Below are 19530 nucleotides of genomic sequence, written 5' to 3'. Positions count from 1 at the left end.
CAGAGGAGGAGTTGGAGGCGATGATGTGCAGAGACCACACAGTCACTTATGCCCCTCAGATCCCACAGGCATTTGGTTTAATTATCTGTGATTGATCTGATTTTCATCATAGGTGCCTATCTTCTGCACTGGGTAGTAAGGAAGAAAAAACACTAATTTATTTCTCATATGCTTAAGGGTTGACTGATGCAATCATTTGAATGGTCCCTTTTTGTGTGTGTGTGTTTAATTCTTTTTTTTGTTGTTGTTGTTTACTTCCTTTTTTTAATTCTTATTTCAGCATATTGTGGGGGTACAAAAGTTTAGGTTACGTATATTGTCCTTGCCCCCCCACCCCCCAAGTCAGAGCTTCAAACGTGTCCATCCCCTAGACAGTGCGCATTGCAATCATTATGTATGTATACACCCGTCCCCTCCCCCACCCACATCTGCCTGACACCCGATCAGTGTTATTCCTAAATGTGCTCTTAGGTGATGATCAGTGAAACCAATTTGATGGTGAGTACATGTGGTGCTTATTTTTCTGTTCTTGGGATATTTCACTTGGTAGAATGGGTTCCAACTCTTTCCAGGAAAATACAAGAGGTGCTATATCACCATTGTTTCTTATAGCTGAGTAGTACTCCATGGTATACATATGCCACATTTTATTAATCCACTCATGTATTGATGGGCACTTGGGTTGTTTCCACATCTTCGCAATTGTGAATTGTGCTGCTGTAAACATTCGGGTGCAGATACCTTTGTTATAGAATGTCTTTTATTCTTTTGGGTAGATGCCCAATAATGGGATTACTGGATCAAATGGTAGGTCTACTTGAATCCGTTTACGGTATCTCCGTATTGCTTTCCACAGAGGTTGCACTAGTTTGCAGTCCCACCAGCAGTGTGTGAGTGTTCCTGTCTCTCTGAATCCACACCAACATTTATGGTTATAGGACTTTTTGCTAAAGAACATTGTCACTGGAGTTAAGTGATATCTCATTGTGGGTTTTTTTTTTTTTCAGCTCATTATGGGGGTACAAAAGTTCAGGTTATATATATTGCCCATGTCTCCCCATCCCCCTGAGTCTGAGCTTCAAGTGTGTCCATTCCTTAAACAGTGCACATCGCACTCATCATGTAGGTATGCACCCATCCCCTCCAGTCAGAACTTCAAGCATGTCCATTCCCCAGGCAGTGTGCATCGCACTCATCAAGTAGGTATATACCCATCCCTTCCCCCCAGCCCCCACCTCTGTCCGCATATAAACTCATTGTGGTTTTGATTTGCATTTCCCTGATGATTAGAGATGTTGAGCATTTTTTCATATGTTTGTTGGCCATTCTTCTGTCTTCTTTTGAAAAATTTCTGTTCATATCCTTTGCCCACTTTTTGATAGGGTTGTTTGATTTTTTTCTTGCTTATTTTCCTGAGTTTTAAATAGATTCTAGTTATCAGTCCTTTATCGAATGTGTAGCATGCAAACTTTTTTTCCCATTCTGTAGGTTGTCTATTTACTCTCGTGACAGTTTCTTTGGCTATACAGAAGCTTTTTCACTTAATCAGGTCCAATTTATTTATTTATGTTGTTGCTGTGATAGCCTTTGGGATCTTCTTCATAAATTCTTTGCCTAGGCCAGTGTCTGTGAGAGTCTTTCCCACATTTTCTTCTAGAATTCTAATAGTTTCACTCCTAAGGTTCAAGTCTGTTATCCACCGTGATTTGATTTTTGTGAGAGGTGAAAGGTGTGGGTCCTGTTTCAGTCTTCTACATGTGACTATCCAGTTTTCCCAGCACGATTTATTGAATAAGGATTCTTTTCCCCAGATTATGTTTTTGTCTGCTTTGTCAAAGATTAGATGGCTATATGAGGATGGTTTTATATCTGGATTCTCGATTCTGTTCCACTGGTCTGTGTCCCTGTTCTTGTGCCAGTACCAGGCTGTTTTAATAACTACAGCCTTGTAGTATAGTTTGAAGTCTGGTAAATTAATATCTCCCATTTTGTTCTTATTGCTTAAAATTGCTTTTGCTAAATGAGGTCTTCTCTGGTTCCATACAAAGCGTAAAATTATTTTTTCTATATCTGTGAAAAATGATGTTGGTAATTTAATAGGGATTGCATTGAATCTGTAGATCACTTTGGGTAGTATAGACATTTTAACAATGTTGATTCTTCCAATCCACGAGCATGGTATGGTTTTCCACCTGTTTATATGCTCTGCGATTTCCTTCCTCAGTATTTCATAGTTCTCCCTGTAGAGGTCTTTTACCTCCTTAGTTAAATGTGTTCCTAGGTACTTTATTTTCTTTGTTGCTATGGTGAAGGGTATTGAGTCTTTGATTTGGTTCTCAGTATGGCTGTTATTGGCATATATGAATGCCTCTGATTTGTGTGTATTGATTTTGTATCCTGAGACTCTACTGAATTCATTTATCAGTTCCAGGAGTCTCTTGGTTGAATCCTTGGGGTTTTCTAGGTATAATATCATACCATCCACAAAGAGTGAGAGTTTGATCTCTTCTGTCCCCATTTGGACACCCTTGATTCTGCTCTCTTGCCTGATTGCTCTCGCGAGGACTTCCAGCACTATGTTGAATAGCAGTGGGGACAGTGGGCAACCTTGTCTGGTTCTGGTTCTAAGTGGGAAGGCTTTCAATTTTTCCCCATTCAGTATGATGCCCGTATATTCTTGAACACTAGATACCTTAATATCTTGATCTTATCTGATAATTGTCTCCATTGGATATAGGTTCAATTTTCTTAAAAATTGGGGCTTTAAAAGGGTTTTCTGTGTCCTGTGGGTTCATGTTGTGCCTGTTCTGCCTGAGCATAAGTATATAGGATGTGCACTATTGAGAAATAATTGAATATTCAAAATAATTCAGGTGGCATCTACCTCAGTTGAATTACTTTTGTACTTACCTAGGTTCTCTCTGAAGCTGTGACATCTTGAGTGTTGGTGCTTGATGTTTCCCCATAGTAGGAAAAGATTAAATATTGGGAAGTTAGAGTTGAATACTTCCTGTAGGTTTTTTGTGGGTGTCCTTGGCACTGATACAAGTGATTTCCTAAACAAGTTGGGGGGAGAGTGCTCACCGTGGAAGACACTGTACTTTTGTTGTGGGTAGCCAGGGCCTACCTGGAATTGACCTGGCCCAAAACCCTGAGCAAGAGGATATCTTCTGGGATGGAGAGGCGATTGTAGGTTATGACTTCCAGGCATTAATCCCTCCTTTCTTTATTCTTCAAGATTTTTAAAACATCACTCTTACGAATGTAGAGTTTTCTATTTCTCCATATCATCCTGTGTTCAAAAGAGGAATTCCATCCCAACCTCAACCACTCACATGACAACTCTAGTAATAAACCATGGTTTTTGTCTGGTCATTTTGATGTAGATCCTTTCTCTCACAACTCTTCGATTTTGAAGGGCATTGCCATTGTCTCATTGGGCATCTCCACTAAACAGTACGTGGAGAATGTTGTGTCTACAGATGTGGTTTGGTGGCCATGAGGAGCTGTGTGTTCCTGGAATAATTCTTTGGTGTGAAATAGCTTGTGATTTTCTATCTTCTCTAACTGGAATGGTTATAGAATTGATTAGGGGAGAGGAAATTCTTTGTCTCTTCACAAACATTGACTTCTGCAAACTTCCCTCTTTTACATAAACAATTTTCTGCTGAAGCAAAAATGAGGGTTCCATCCCTCATCCCTTAATCACTGCAGACTAATGTTGAGCAGGACATTCAGTATTGGCAAGTTTTACAGAAGGATGACAGTGGTGTGGTGTGTGTGGTCTGCAGTGGACTTCTTCCTGAGCTGCCTGTGGTCTCGTCCTCCCATTGCTTCCTGATCCAGAAGAGACTGTGGGGGAAACTTGACCTACTGAGTGACTGCAGAGGAGAGGCCAACATTCCTGTGGCACCTTCCTTGGGAGCTTGTTTCAGAGGTCTGAGGTTTGATGTCATGGGAGGAAAAAGAACATTAGGGCTCTGTTTCAGATAGATCTGCTGTTGGCTGAAGGTAAATTAAAAGGTTTGTCTAGGAAAATGTCCTGCTTTATTCATTTTCATGAAGAATTAAGGTCTGGCATCCCAAAGAACAGTCAAACGGCATGGGCTTATGGTAGGTATCATAAGTAATTTCTTCTCTTGATTGGTTGGTTTCCTCATTTACTGTCCTCTGTAAAAGTTGACAGGCCCCGTCATGTTGTTTAATCTGGACATCTTAATCCTTCAATCCTTGTGGATTAAAAATTTCTCCTAGAAGAGAAAATAGATTATATTTAACAATTTAACATTTCCTGATGCCATCAATAATATGCATCATTCTTCAGGATTGACCTCTCAAGGGTATTTTGAAGTCCTGAATCCTCAATTGAATATGGATCAAAATCTATATTCCAATTAATAAGAATATTTTATATTATTGGAAATTATGTTCTAAATACATAATACATAAAAGAACTGACCTATTACCTACTGCTGGTCCCCATGATTTTGATGACTCGGATGAGCTGTCTAAAAAGAGCATGGGCTACAGGTATTTGAACCACATGTCCACGCAGGATACCCTAAACCGCAACATCTGAAAGTCCTGTACCTCTATCATGCACTTTAGGGCACAAAAGGGAGGGGGGGATATTTAAAAGACTTAAATGAACACTTCCTGTCTCTGTTTTCTTATTTTAGCCTTCATTTTTTTCATCCAGACATCAGGAAATCTCCATGCTGTATTCAGCTATATTTATTCTATTACTTATTCCATGTATTTTTTACACAGTATTATAATTTTTGCTAAATATGCCAACCTGTTTTTATGACTTCATATTCTTCATTTGGCTGATATCAGCTCTTGTATCTTTGAGGATATTCACTCTGTGTAACTTAATTTTTTTTTCTTAATTCCTTTTAGTATGAGCTCAGTTTTTTAAAATAATAGTATGGTTAAGGTAGGACAACTGTTTGTCCTGTGGGTTCTTATAGCAGCTGTTTGCCTTTGCATACATACTGGCCAAGGGGCTCTACTAAAAAATATTTTCATTTTCTGTCCAATTTGGTTGGGTGCTATGCTGTGATATAGCTGGATGTCCTCCAAAGTTGTGACATCCTGGTTACTGTTCCTGCAGTTTCCCCAGAGGGAGTGAAGACTGAAATGGATGTCCTCTGGTCTTTTTCTCTGTATGAATTTGGCACCAATAGAATTGTTTTCCCAGACAGGTGGAGGACAGTTGTCATCAGGGACAACATTATACCTTCTCCTATAGGTAGCCAGAGCCTGTCTGGGGACATGGAGAATTCTGAAACAATTGTAGTCCCATAGTGTCTCACTGCTGCACTTAACTGACCCTTATTCCATAACTTTGATCCAGAGAGCTTTCTGTGTAAAAGATAGCAGGTAGCCATGCCTTCTAGTCATTAGCCCCTTTTGGTTCATTCTTGGTAATGCTTTTCTGGGCAGAATGGCTCAAAGGTCCTGGGGGATGTCTTCAATAAGAGGAAGATAAACAATACTATCTGCCTGCTTAAAAAACAAACAAACAAACAAAAAAGTTTGCTGTTCGTTAGTGTGCAATGAGGTGGGTTTTGCTTCTTCTGGCAGTTTTGCTGACCAACAAACATGTATGAAGCAGGGAGCTTGCTTGCCACTTGATGACTCTGAGGACTCATGAATCTTAATGTGTCAGTAAAGCTTGTGAGTTCAGCCACTGGGCTTAGTGAGTTTACTTGGTCCTCATGGATGAGCCCATTGAGTCTGGTGTGCTCTGTGTGATGACTGCCCCTACTTGAAGGGGTGAGATCAATTCAGCATAGAGGGGTGGCTAATCAGTTCAATAGGAATATATTTCTGAACTTACAGTTGCCTCTTGGGTGTATTCCAAACTTCTCCTCCTTCCTTAAAAGACAGAGCCACAAGCATATTTGAGTGAGGCTGGACCTAAGTGATCGGAGGTGTACCACACTGGGACTTCATAACAGCAGCTCGCTTTGAGGATGACTCAAAGAACAGTGCTTTTATTATCTTTTATGTTGACCTTTGCTGGCGGCTCATCATTAATCATCCAAGATGAGGACATATTCAGATTACTTTCACTCCATCTATCTCATCCTTGTCATTATTTATCTTTTGTTCCTTGATCCTGTTGCTGGTACCTGGTCACCTAGATGATGTGATGCTGAGGATGAAACTTTCTCTTCCCTTAATATAGCATGAAGGAAGTCTTAGAGTCCAAATTAACTGAAAGGTTATTACTTCCCCATCTCACTCTCTGCAATCTGTTAGTAGAGATCACCTGTTCCTCTGTCTGAGGCATGATGAAACAGGGACTGTGGGTCTTTTCAGCAGGAAGACAGGAGAGCATGGAACTTAATTCCAGTCCTTAAATATCACTGAAGAGTGATGAATAGAGACATTAGTTACCAGAGCATCCCAGAGGGAAGGAAAGGTTTCAGATAAGAGAAAAATCCAAAGGTGTAGTTCAGGGAAAAGCTTCTGGAACCTACTGGAGATTTCAAGTGAAAAAGTTGCAGAGCAGAATGGGAAGAAACAAGATATTGGCAGAGATCAACCCCGGAGAAGTTCAGAGCAGGGTAGAAAGGGTAGGTGGGCATTTCCTTTTTTCTTCTCTCACACCTCTCTGGCAGGCAGCTCAGAGCTTTTTTACCTTCATGAGCCCAAAAGCTGCCACCACTGAACTAAGAGCTTCTTGAAAATAAAGCATCAGGCTGCCAGACCCTTTGGGGTCGCTCCCCGTCATCATGGACAAGAGCCAAAATGGTGAATGCCATACAGCTTCTCCACCCACACTGTGATTTGTCCACCCCAGGGAGCTGCAGCCCTTCAGTGTTCATGTCACCTCTTCCCCACACTGGCAGTTCCCAACTCTTGCCCAGACTGTGGTGGCCCTGAGAATCTGTGTGATCCCAGAGCTTGGACATTCTGTGTGGGCCACCTTCAAGGGAAGAGGGAAGAGGGACGAGCAGGGCTAGAGTGCCAGCTCTCCTCCACTGAGACTCTGTCTCCCCTGCCCACTGCTGCTGAGAGGGATGATTGAGTTGAGAATCTCTGAAGCTGCTGTTTTTCCTCTGCTGGTGAACCCACCACACCAAGGCACCACAGAGAGTGGGGCCCACATCTTCCCCCTTGAGGACCTGCAGCAGACCTAGGGGTGCTTGGACTGTGAGCTCCTGCCCGCTGGCACTTGCCAGTGCATGGCTTACCTCAAAGTGGAGGGACATTAAACCTGCTTGAGCTCTCCACGGGCAGCTCAGGACCAGCTTTCTTCTCGCTGGCATGGTCAGGGAATTGAACTTGGGGATTTAGGGGACAGGCCAGCAGGCTAGATCTGTACCCTCAGGACTGATCATGTTGCTTAGGGACACAGAGGAGATTCGTGAATTAAACTTGGGAGGCATTGGGAGCCCATGTGGGCAGAAGTGACAGGAGAGCAGTGTGGGTCCAAGCTGCAGCTCACTGGTGGAGCACCCCTCCCCACACAGGAAAGCTGCACTTTGAGACTGGGATGGGACCTTGGGCAGGGAAGTTCCCAGCCTGCTGGTGAGCTTGGTGACTTCGGGTTGTTTGCAACCAGACACTGGAAGGAGACTTACAGGGCAGGGGAGGAGGTTGAAGAGCGAAACCCACTCCCGACAGTCAGTCTACAAATCCTAGTTGGCCCCTTCCCCAAGAACAGACCTTCTGGTTTGGTGAGGTTGCTTCAGCCCCTTCCTGGTGGCTTTCTCCAGTGGCCTGGGAGCTGACCCTTGACCCCTGCTGAGATAGTTCTTACGCCTGTCTCTGGAGGCCCAACATAGGCTCACCTAACCTAGCCCCACCCAGCTTTGCTCCTCTACCCACCTGTGCTGTGGTGAACAAGGAATCCCCTAGGAGCTGCAAGGCCCCACCCACTGCCTGGCACATTTGAGAGCTTCTCTTGAAGGATTTGAGCCAGTCATAGGTCCCAAAGAGCACCACCTACTGATGGGGTGGGGGGAGAACAACTGGTACAGCCCATTACAGCATCTACTGACTCAAACAGGGTGTGGCTGACTGTTACAACCACCACCCACCATCTCAAATTATTCTGGGTGTCCCAGTATAATTTGCACTGCTGGGGGTATGGGAGGATAGCAGACTGGAAGCAGCCTGTGGGTGTTCTGCTTTTAAGGAGATTAAAACTTTCAGGCACCTGGAGCTGTGAGAGGACTCCCACTACCATCATAAACCTCTGTACTGATCGGGGAGCTGCTCAGAGTCTTTGCAGAGACATTGCACTGGAGAGCAGGTGCAGCAGAGATCTGGTGGCTGCCAATCCCAGGTTTCTACAGCTGACACCATCCTGAACTCAGGAGCATGGCACCAAGTCTGCTTGAGACTCAGCTTTCCAGCAGTAACCTTCCCATCACCCCTGTCAGGCTGGGGAGGGAGCAGGCAGAATGGATGTTCCTGTGTGCTGTGCCCTGTGACTGGGAGCCAAGCAGCCCTACCCTCCAGCGTGGGATCTGCGCACAGGAAGAGCCACAGGTACCACCTGGGAAACCATGAGTGACTGCCTCAGCACGACCTGAGTTGGGGGAGAGAACCCCAGCCCACCTCCAAAATCACTGGGTCACTGGAAAACCACAGACAGCATGACTAGGCATCAGATGTCTCCATGCTGGAGGAACAGCCCTCTCATCTGTGTGGCTCTTCCCCTGTCATCAGCAGATCCAGCTCTGAGGTACTTGCTGTACCTGGGCCCAAGGCTCCAGGGCCCCCACCAGGCCTGTAACAACAGCCCGAGATTCCAGAGATATATCTAGGCCCCAAGACCCCATCATTAAGTCTCCTCCACTGCCTCTGGCCCAGTGGAACTTCCCCCAATATCCAGGACCCCACAAGGGATCCCCCAGCCTCAAGACACCAGTATACCTAGATCTACTTTGAACAAATGCCCACAGCCCAGGCATCCACGACCACTGCCTACATAGCCTCATCCCACTGCCACGCTACTGTCACATCCACTGGGATTCCCTGGGCAGAGCAATCCCCCATGACACCAGCCTCCATGGAAAGAATCTCATCCAGACCCCAACTTGGACTTCAAACAATGAACTGGGAAACAACCCACCACCCCACACAAAGATCATCCAGCACTGGATGGAACTGAGGAAATCAAAGGGGAATGGGACAAAACAGAACAGCTGCATTACAAGCTCTCAGTGCATCCGCCCTTCCCCTGCCAGGTCAACATTCCAGAGTAGGACACAAAAGCACCATCTAGGGTCCTCCCCTTCTAACTAACCAGGAGAGTTCCCAACAAAGGAAAACAGGTACACTGCAAGCCCGTTAGTCCAGAGCCAAGAGGAGAGTCAGATGAGAAGAAACCAGCAAAAGGACCCTGGCAACATGAAAAAAGTTTGACACCCCCAAGGGCTAACAATGGAACTACAGTAGTAAACTCTAACCAAAAGGAAATTGTGGAAATGACAGAAACGGCATTCAGAATATGAATGCCAGATAAGATGAAGGGATTTGAAGAGAACATTGAAAATCAAAAAACAAATTTCACAAAATCAACTAAAGTCACTGAAGAGGTAGACAACACAAATAGAAGTTGAAGAAATGAAAGTATGATTTAGATAATTTCAAAACACAGTAGAAATCTTCAACACACTAAACCAAGGAGAAAGTAAGAATCTCAGAGCTTGAAGGCAAGGCTCTTGAGCTAACTGAGTCATTCAAAGAGGTAGAAAAGAGAATAAAAAAACTGATCACTTAGAGAAATATGGGATTATGCAACTAATCTATGAAATATAGTTATCCCTGAGGGAGAATAAAAAGCAAATAGCATGGAAAATCTATTTGAGGGAATTATTAAGGAAAACTTCCCATATTTCAGCAGAGATTCAGATGTCCAGACATAAGATGGTCAAACACTGGAAAGAGTCATAGCAAATAGGACATCTCCAAGGCACATAATAATCCCTGGAAAAATTCTGTGAGCAGCAAGACAAAAGCAACAACTAATCTACAAAAGAAAACCCATCAAGCTAACTGCAGACTTCTCAGTGGAGACCTTAAAAGCCAGAAGGGATTGGGGACTCATCTTCAGTCATCTTAAACAGAACACCTGCTGTTGAAGGTTAGGGTTTTGAGACACGAGAACCCCAGGAGTGGGACAGGACTTTGCCAAAGAGCAACATGTGGATGTGTCAATTCACTGAGCAAAAACTACTTGACCTTGAGGGGGACATTCCACTGATGGGGGATGTCTGCAAACAGACCCCACTTTGAAGCCTGAGGGCCACAGCCTGTCTGTCTACAAACAGACCCAGGCTTGTAATCCGAAGGTGGAGAGAATGATCAAAGGATGTCAGCCCAGCAGATAAGAGCAGTTTACTATTCGAAGCCTGGGGTGATGTTCCTGTCTCTCCTGAGTTCACGTCTCAGTAAATGAGGAACTAGATAAAGCAGAAAGAAGTACATGGTCTCTTTGTTCTAGTTTAGATTATATGCTTTACTGCTGACTCACGATTTTATCTTTAACTTGTGTATACTTAGCTAGTTTATTGTTACTTTGGGAGACCTTGAAACTTAAACTCATGATATGTACGTGTAAATCAGTGACTGATGATGATTGTTTGCTGAAAGAAAAAATACTGATGCGGGACTCCACTTGTGGCCTCCTGGCTCACAGGAATGCTGGAGGACCCCTGATTTCTCCATCACTTTATACTTTGTCTCCTTTATTTCCAATCTCTTGCTACATTCCTGCATGGGCCCCGATTTGTTAGGAGAGTTGCGAACTCCTGGCAAGTGGTGCAGCAAGCAGAGTCCACAAGGCGGAAGACTTCACTGGGGTGAAGAAGATTCTCATACAATGTTGCAGAGACCCAGAGAGGGCTATGAGCTATGCTGGCCAGAAAGCGTAAGTTTAAACTCCCGGGATTTTCTCAATCAGGGGAACAAATGGGGCAGAATCAGTCAAAATTCTCTGAATATATTGAACTATCGCAGACTTTGCTGAAGAGTTCTGGGGTTGTTGTCAAACAAAAAACTTTTGAGGAGCTATTTCATTTGGTTGCCAAGCATTGCTATTGGTTTCCCCCTCCAGGTACGCTTAAGCTGCAGCAAAGACGCAGGCCGTGGGAGCATTGCAGCCCGCACATCAAAAGAGGGAAAAGGTGCCACTTTCCATTTGGCAGCTTTGTTCCCAAGCTCTTCAGCCATTTCAATCTGACTCTGAGTCTGACAGTGAAGCAGCTGGCCCATGCCCTAGGGGATATGTTAGACCCTGAACCTGGTCCTGCTGCGGAGGAGGAAGTGATATGCAACCCCCCTGACAGAACCGGGCAGAGAACAGAGGAAGGCACTGAATTCAGCTGTTGGCCCTCAATATGGGCCTATAGAAAGAATGGAAGAAAGGAGAACTTTCGAAAGAGAATTTGGACCTTCTGCCCCCATTCACCCCCTTGGAGGCAGGGGAGACAACGAGACTCGGGTTAGAGACTTTCTTTGTTCTCAATTTTCGCCTTCAGCACCTTTACTTTCTACTTCTAATTTCTCTTTAAAACAACATGCTCAGCCTAAAAGGACTCTAAAGAAAGTCTTGAATTGATGGACAGGGAGGCATAGAAGAGGCATAGTTAAGAGGAGATCTTGAGGCTTATCTTTTCTCAGTTGCTGTGGTACAGCCAGATTCAGATTCTGACACTCCAGACTGAACACCTCAGATGCCCTGGGAACCATGCTACATTCATGAGCCTATCCCATTTAAAACTTCAAAAGATCTAAAGCAAGCCTGTGTTTCTTATGGTACCAGCTCTCCTTATACAAGAGACTTGCTCGAGGGATTGGCACCAACAGAAAGATGGTTTCCTTGGGATTGGGAAATGCTTGCTTGGTTTTGTCTTCATCTGAATTCCTTCAGTTCACCAGTTGGTAGGCTGAAGAGGCTCGCCAGGAAGCCTGGCATAACCATTCCCAAGATCTGCCTATGGATACCACAGCAGAGCAAATATTAGGACAAGGAAGATGGTTTGGCATAGAGGCTCAGTTGAAGTATAACAGCCTAGCCATTACTCAGGTCCATCAGTGCTGCCTTAAAGCCTGGGATAAGATAATCCCTCCTGGACAGACAATGCCCTCTTGTGTTAAACAGGCTGCTAATGAGCCTTATGTTGACTTCATTTCTAGACTTCAGGGTGTTGCACAAAAAACTTTCAGTCCCCCTCCTTTAAGGAACATGCTGTTACATAAACTGGCCTTTGACAATGCTAATTCAGAATGTCAGTGGCTTTTGTACCCCCTTAAATCCAACGGTGCACTGCTAGAGGAGTATATAAAAACTTGTCTGAGTAATACTCCATGGTGTACATATACCACATTTTACTAATCCACTCATGAACTGATGGGGATTTGGGTTGTTTCCACATGTTTGCAATTGTGAATTGTGCTGCTATAAACATTCAGGTGCAGGTATTTTTGTCATAGAATGTATTTTGTTCTTTTGGGTAGATGCCCAATAATGGGATTACTGGATCAAATGGTAGGTCTACTTGAATCTGTTTACGGTATCTCCGTATTGCTTTCCACAGAGGTTGCACTAGTTTGCAGTCCCACCAGCAGTGTGTGAGTGTTCCTATCTCTCTGCATCCACACCAACATTTATTGCTATGGGACTTTTTGCCAAAGGCTATTCTCACTGGAGTTAAGTGATATCTCATTGTGGTTTTGATTTGCATTTCCCTGATGATTAGAGATGTTGAGCATTTTTTCATATGTTTGTTAGCCACTCTTATATCTTCTTTGAAAAATTTCTATTCATGTCCTTTGCCCACTTTTTGATAGGGTTGTTTGATTTTTTCTTACTGATTTTCTTGCATTCTAAATAGATTCTTGTTATCAGTTCTTTATTGGATGTGTAGCATGTGAAAATTTTTTCCCATTCTGTTGGTTGTCTGTTTACTCTCATGACTGTTTCTTTGGCTGTGCAGATGCATTTTAATTTAATTAATCAGGTATATGTATACCATGGAGTATTACTCAGCTATAAGAAATAACGGTGATATAGAATCTCTTTTGTTCTCCTGGAGAGAGTTGGAACCCATTCTATTAAGTGAAGTAGCCCAAGAATGGAAAAATAAGCACCACATGTACTCACCAGCAGATTAGTTTCCCTGATCATCACCTAAGTGCACATTTGGGAATAACACCAATTGGGTATGGGACAGAGGTGGGGGGTGGGGGGAGGGAATGGGGGTATACCTACATGATGAGTGCGATGTGCACTATCTGGGGAATGGACACGCTTGAAGCTCTGACTCGGGGGGATGGGGGGACATGGGCAATATACATAACCTGAACTTTTGTACCCCCATAATAAGCTGAAATTAAAAAAAAAAAAAAAACCATTTGTTGTGAGGTTGGCTCAGATATCTATAAAATGCAATTACTGGCAGATGCTTTCCGAGAAAAAGGCCCAAATGGCCAAAAAATGGCCTCTAGATGCTTCAGTTGCAGCAGAAAGGGCCACAGGAAAAAGGCCACAGGAAAATGGCCAGCTGGGTGGTCCTTCTCCAGGACTTTGCCCCTGCTGTGATAAGGACATCATTGGGCTAGCAAATGCCATTCTAAATTTCATGCTAATGGCCAGCCCCTTACAGAGTTGGGAAACGAGACAGGGCCCAGCTCGGGGCCCCAGGAAAACCAATATGGGCAACAATCTAGTTCAGCAATTCCCCACCTGGCAACCACAAACTCCAGAGGACAGCATGAGCAATCCCAACCAACAGTCCCCGGATCAATTTCCAACCTGGACCCCCCCAAATTAAGGGTTAGTAATCTCTCACCAGCAACGACTGGGAACTGCACTAGAGCTGCTGTCCCGTGATGATGGTCTTCTAATGCCATCTGCTGGCATATGTAAAGTACCTACTGGTATATTTGGCCCTATTCCTCCAGCTACAGTAGGATTAATTACTGGCAGACGTTCTCTTACTACAAAAGGAATTACAGTTCATTTAGGAGTAGTTGATTTAGATTATTTAGGGGAGATTTCAGTCATGATGAGTTCTATTATTGATTATCAAATTCAGTCTGGAGATCGCATAGTTCAACTCTTACTACCTTATATTCAAACCAGGAAATCTAATGTACAAAGGCAGGGAGGATTTGGGAGTACTAGAACTAAAGCATACTGGCAAACTTTTATTAATGATCAAAGGCCTCAATTGGAACTTAAATGGCAAAACTTTTGTCAGACTTGGGGATCTGGGGCTGATGTTACGATAATATCAAAAAGGTTTTGGCCGTCTACATGGCCATTACAACAGGTCCCCACAAATTCTTACTGGAATTGGGACTGTGACCAATATATTTCAAACCAACAAATACTGAACTGTCAGGGCCGCGAAGAGCAGACAGCCACTTTACAACTTTATGTGGCAGATATTGCTGTCTCTTTGGGGAAGAGATTTGTTACAACAATGGGGAGCTTTTGTCAGTATACCTACTCTTTCTGTTCCCACTACGCAGATGATGCTTGATATGAATTTTAACCCTTATTTTGGCCTTAGCAAAAGGGGCCAAGGAGCCAAGACTTTCATGGCACCAAGAGATCACTCTCCCTGACAAGGTTTAGGCTATCCAAATTTGGGATATGGCCACTGCTATTAACGGGAACCACTATGCATTAGCTGTAAAATGGATTTCACAGGAACCTATATGGATTGAGCAGGGGCTGCTAAATCAAGAAAAACTTGGTGCTCTACGAACTTTAGTTGAGGAGCAGTTGCAAGCAGGTCATATAGAAGAGTCCACTAGTCCTTGGAACTCCCCCGTATGTGTTAAGACTTAAGAAAAATTAATTCGGTTACATGTAGTTCCAGCCACAGAAACTGTTACTATTACAGAAACTGATGAAATTTCTGAGTTGTTTCAGCACCTTCAATCCATAATTCAGAGCTACCAGTCTTCACTATGCATTACTCATATTAGATCTCATGCCCACCCCTGGCTGCTGGCAATGAAAAAATAGACCAGGTACTTATTGGCTCTGTTCAAGAAGGAACTAATTTTCATCAATTAACTCATATTAATACCAAAGGCTTGGTTAAAAAATTTCACATAACAAATAATCAAGCCAAACATATTATCTCTCACTGTCCTACTTGGCAAACAATTAATCGGCCTAGTCTCTGCTGGGGTTAATCCCCGAGGTCTTTCATCTAATGAACTGTGGCAAATGGATGTTACACACATTCCTGTGTTTGGCAAGCTTGGAGTAGTACATGTTACTGTAGACACTTACTCTGGTTTTATTATGGCTGCTCCTTCTACTGGAGAAACAGTTCGTCATATACTCTCACATTTATATTCCTCTTTTTCAGTTAAGAGAATTTCAGCAGCTATAAAAATGCACAATGGTCCTGCCTATACTGCTCATATTTTTGCAACCTTTTGTTCAAGGTGGAATATCAAACGTATAACAGGCATTCCTTATAATCCCAAGGACAGGGCATTATAGAACGTACTCATCTAACCTTAAAAATATGCTTCTAAAACAGAAAGGGGGAGGGATACATACACCAAAAGCTAGAATAAATCAAGCCTTATTCACTTTAAATCTTTTAAACATTCGTAAGGAAGAGAAATTAACAGCAGTAGAGAAACATTGGGTGTAGAAAACAGTCTAATTCCTCCCCTCATCAGCCTATCTGGTGGAAAGATGAAATGGTAGGAATATGGAAAGTAGGATGGGCTAAGATGTGGAGTTGAGGTTATTCTTGTGTCTTGACAGATGACGGACAGACCATATGGTGGATTCTAAGCAGAAGGATCAAGCCCCGAATGGGGGAAATGGAAGATGCCTCAATACGTGCCCAAGGCCATAACAGAACTCTCCAGGATGAGTCTGAATAATGAGAGATCCACTTGACACCCCTCCAGAAGAACACAACAGGCCTCAGTCATTGCTTGAGGCCAGGTGAAGAAGACATGTGAGAAGGCAGAAGATGTGCTGTCACAAGCCAATGCACCCAAAATGTCTGTAAATCTTTTTCTTGCTATGGTCTGCGTTTTGCACAGGGCTGTAGGTGCCTCTAGCAATCAAACCCACCACCATATATTCCAAACCCTCCTTTAAATAGAATTGTCAGTTGGGCAGATACCCCCTTCTTGCTGTTTGTTAATGATTCTAATTGGCTTCCAGGACCTTATGATTATCGTGGTCCCATGAAACCTAATGAGGAAGGCACTAAAATCAAAAGATACAAGGTGGGGACAGAAGGCCCTCCCATATGTATTGGCAAAGGTTCCCATTGTCTAAAACCTGCCACCCAAACCTGGCTGGTCACCAGGACAACAACTGGTGAGGACACAAAGGCCTGGTTATTTCTTTTAACTGCTTCTACTTTTTCATTTTTTGGAAAAAGTAGAGTTATGCCTCTGGATGTGTCCATCTGCGAAAAGGCAGAAGTTACTGATTCAACAACCTGGGCATATTGGGAAAACTGTAGGGGATATGTGGGACGCATCCTTGCTGGGTTGTCCTGTGGGAACATTCTTGATTGGAGCCCCTATGGGCATCCTGCCTCCACTCGTAACCTTGGGGAATTCACTTGGAATAAATCTGCCACCTCAGTATCAGTGAAAGATACCAGCTTTCAAAGTCATATTGCCTGGGTGAACGGAGGTCTTTCTCCTCCAGCACCTCATACACTACATGCTCCCATCGATGGCCAATTTTGGAAGCTGTCAGCTGCTTTATATCCGTTACAAGCCTGGGCCAGCCCCTATATCTGGGGAGTGAAAAAAAGTAAGGAATGGACTTCTACTCTCAATTCAACTCATTACACGCAAGCTTGTGTAAGATTACCCTATTTACTTATGATAGGATCCGCTAAATACAATGAATCCTCCTTTTTAGTTTAGTGTCTTGTGAAAATTGTTCATATTGTATTAACAATAAAGTTTAACCCTTATACAGAATCAATTTATATTTTGAAGGCTAGGACTGGATTATGGCTGCCTGTTGAGATGAATAGGATATGACAAGAAACTCTAGCAATGTTCCTACTAGACAAACTGCTAAACTGCATTCTTAAGTGCTCTAAAAGATTTATTGGCCTGTTGATTGCAGCTATTTTGGGAATAATTGCTGTGACCGCCACTGCTACTACAGCTGGAGTGGCTCTGCACCAAACTATCCAAACTACTGAGTTCATACAAAATTGGCACCAGGACTCAAATCAATTGCAGTCTACGCAAAATCAAATCGATAGTAAATTAGTGACCCAAGTGGCTGACTTGCAGCAAACAGTCACTTTATGGGGAGACACCAAGTCATGAATCTACAGAAACAAATAAGACTTTGGTGTAATTGGAACATTACCCAGTTTTGTGTCGTACCTCATATTTATAATCCGACTAATTCCCTTGGGAAAATATTAAAAAACATTTAGTTAACCAAGGAAATCTTTCTGCTGAAATTGGAAATTTACAACAAGAAATATTAAGTACTTTTAGCCAAAAGCTAGAGTTGCTCTCTGAAGCTGATATGTTAAATGGCATTTCTTCTGGGATCGGGTCTGTAAAACCAACTCCCCACTTGACTATTTTGGGAAACACCACCTTAGCTTCTTTTGGAATTGTTTTAATCATTTGCTTATGCTTGCTTTTATAGTCTGGAGACAACTCCGAAGAAAGCAAAAATCTGGAAACCAACGTTTTAGCAGTGATGGCGATTCAACTTCATCAACTCGCTGTAAGAAAAAAGGGGGAGATGTTGAAGGTTAGGTTTGAGACACGAGAACCCCAAGAATGGGACAGGACTTTGCCAAAGAGCAACCTGTGGACATGTCAGTTCACTGAGCAAAAGCTGCTCGACCTTGAGGGGAACATTCTTCTTATCAGGGATGTCTGCAAACGGACCGCCCTGAAGACTGAGTGCTTACAGCCTGGATGTCTGCAAACCGACTGGGCTGGGCTTGAGAGGCGGAGAGAATGATCAAAGGATGTCAGCCCAGCAGATAAGAGCAGTTTGCTATTCTAAGCCTGAGGCAATGTTCCTGTCTCTCTCCTGAGTTGATGTCTCAGTAAATGAGGAACTAGATAAAGTAGACAAGTAGTGGTCTCTTCGTTCCTATTTAGATTATATGCTTTACTGCTGACTCACGATTTTATCTTTAACTTGTGTATGCTTAGCTAGTTTATTGTTACTTTGGGAGACCTTGAAACTTAAACCCATGATATGTACATGTAAATCGGTGACTGATAATTGTTTGCTGAATAAATACTGATGTGAGACTCCACTTGTGGCCTCCTGGCTCACGGGAATGGTGGAGAACCCCTGATTTCCTCAGGTTGCGGACTACTGACTTGTCATATCCTCACCTGGTGGAGAACAGAAGCAAGCTCTCATGTCTCTTATGAGAGCACTAATCCCATCATGAGGGCCCCATCCTCATGATTTCATCTCATTCTAATCACTTTGCAAAGGCCTTACTTCCTAATACTATGACAATGTGGGGTAGGGTTTCAACATATGAGTTTCGCCAGGGTCGGGGAGGGACGAACATTCAGTCTAAAACAGTATTATTTCCATATGAGAAATTTCAGTACTACCCTTTGGGACTGAAGAAAGGTTAAGACGTAAACCTGATGCTGAAATTCTCTGACCCATCCTAGAGCTATTCTGGTTGATAATGCCACTACATGGAGGAAAAGGGAAGCTGATAGGGAGAGACTACTGATGCCATTCTTTTAGGACTTGGATCCTGGTACATTTGAGGTTTTTATCCAGGACTCCCCAGTGAAGTAGGTCACACTTAACTGACTTTCTTTTATTAAAACCAGTTTCAAATGGGTTTTCCATTCTAGGCATCTGGAAGACCCTGAAAGAATGCACCCATTTTTCCAGCTGCTTTGTTGGAAATTTTTTCCACACAAGTACTATATACATTCATATGTATTATAAAGAGATGTAACATATACATGACAAACATACACGCTGTTAAAATTAATGAAAACAGACTCTCAAACTCTTTAAGCCAGCTTGTTTCACAATGTGAAGGTGATTAAATCAGCTTCTGGCAGAAATATTTAATAGTACTAGAATTGTGCAATACGGTTTTGTAAAATAATCAGATACGAAGTGCCCTATGACATGGTGCAGAAGGAAGCGCATAACACTCTGCAAAGACTCCTGTCTGAGTCCGTTTTCCATTGTTCATAACAGAATTCCTTTTATTTATAAATTATCCAGTTTTAGGCATTTATTGCAGTGCTGGAGGCTGGGAAGTCTAAGGTTGAGGGGGTGCATCTGGTGAGGGCCGACTTGCTAGTGGGGACTCTGCACGGTCCCAAAGCCACAAAGGCCATTACGTGGGGAGGGGGCTGAATGTGCTTGCTTGGCTCTCTCTTCCTCTCATAAAGCCACCAGTCTCATGGTAACCCATTAATCCATGAATGGATTAATCTGCCCTCATGACCCAATCATTACCTCTTAAGGGACCCACCTCTCCATACTACCACACTGGGGATTAAGTTTCAACATGAGTG

This window comes from Eulemur rufifrons, chromosome 19, assembly GCF_041146395.1.
Source record: "Eulemur rufifrons isolate Redbay chromosome 19, OSU_ERuf_1, whole genome shotgun sequence".
Lineage (NCBI taxonomy): Eukaryota > Metazoa > Chordata > Mammalia > Primates > Lemuridae > Eulemur > Eulemur rufifrons.
Note: the sequence above shows the minus strand (reverse complement) of the source record.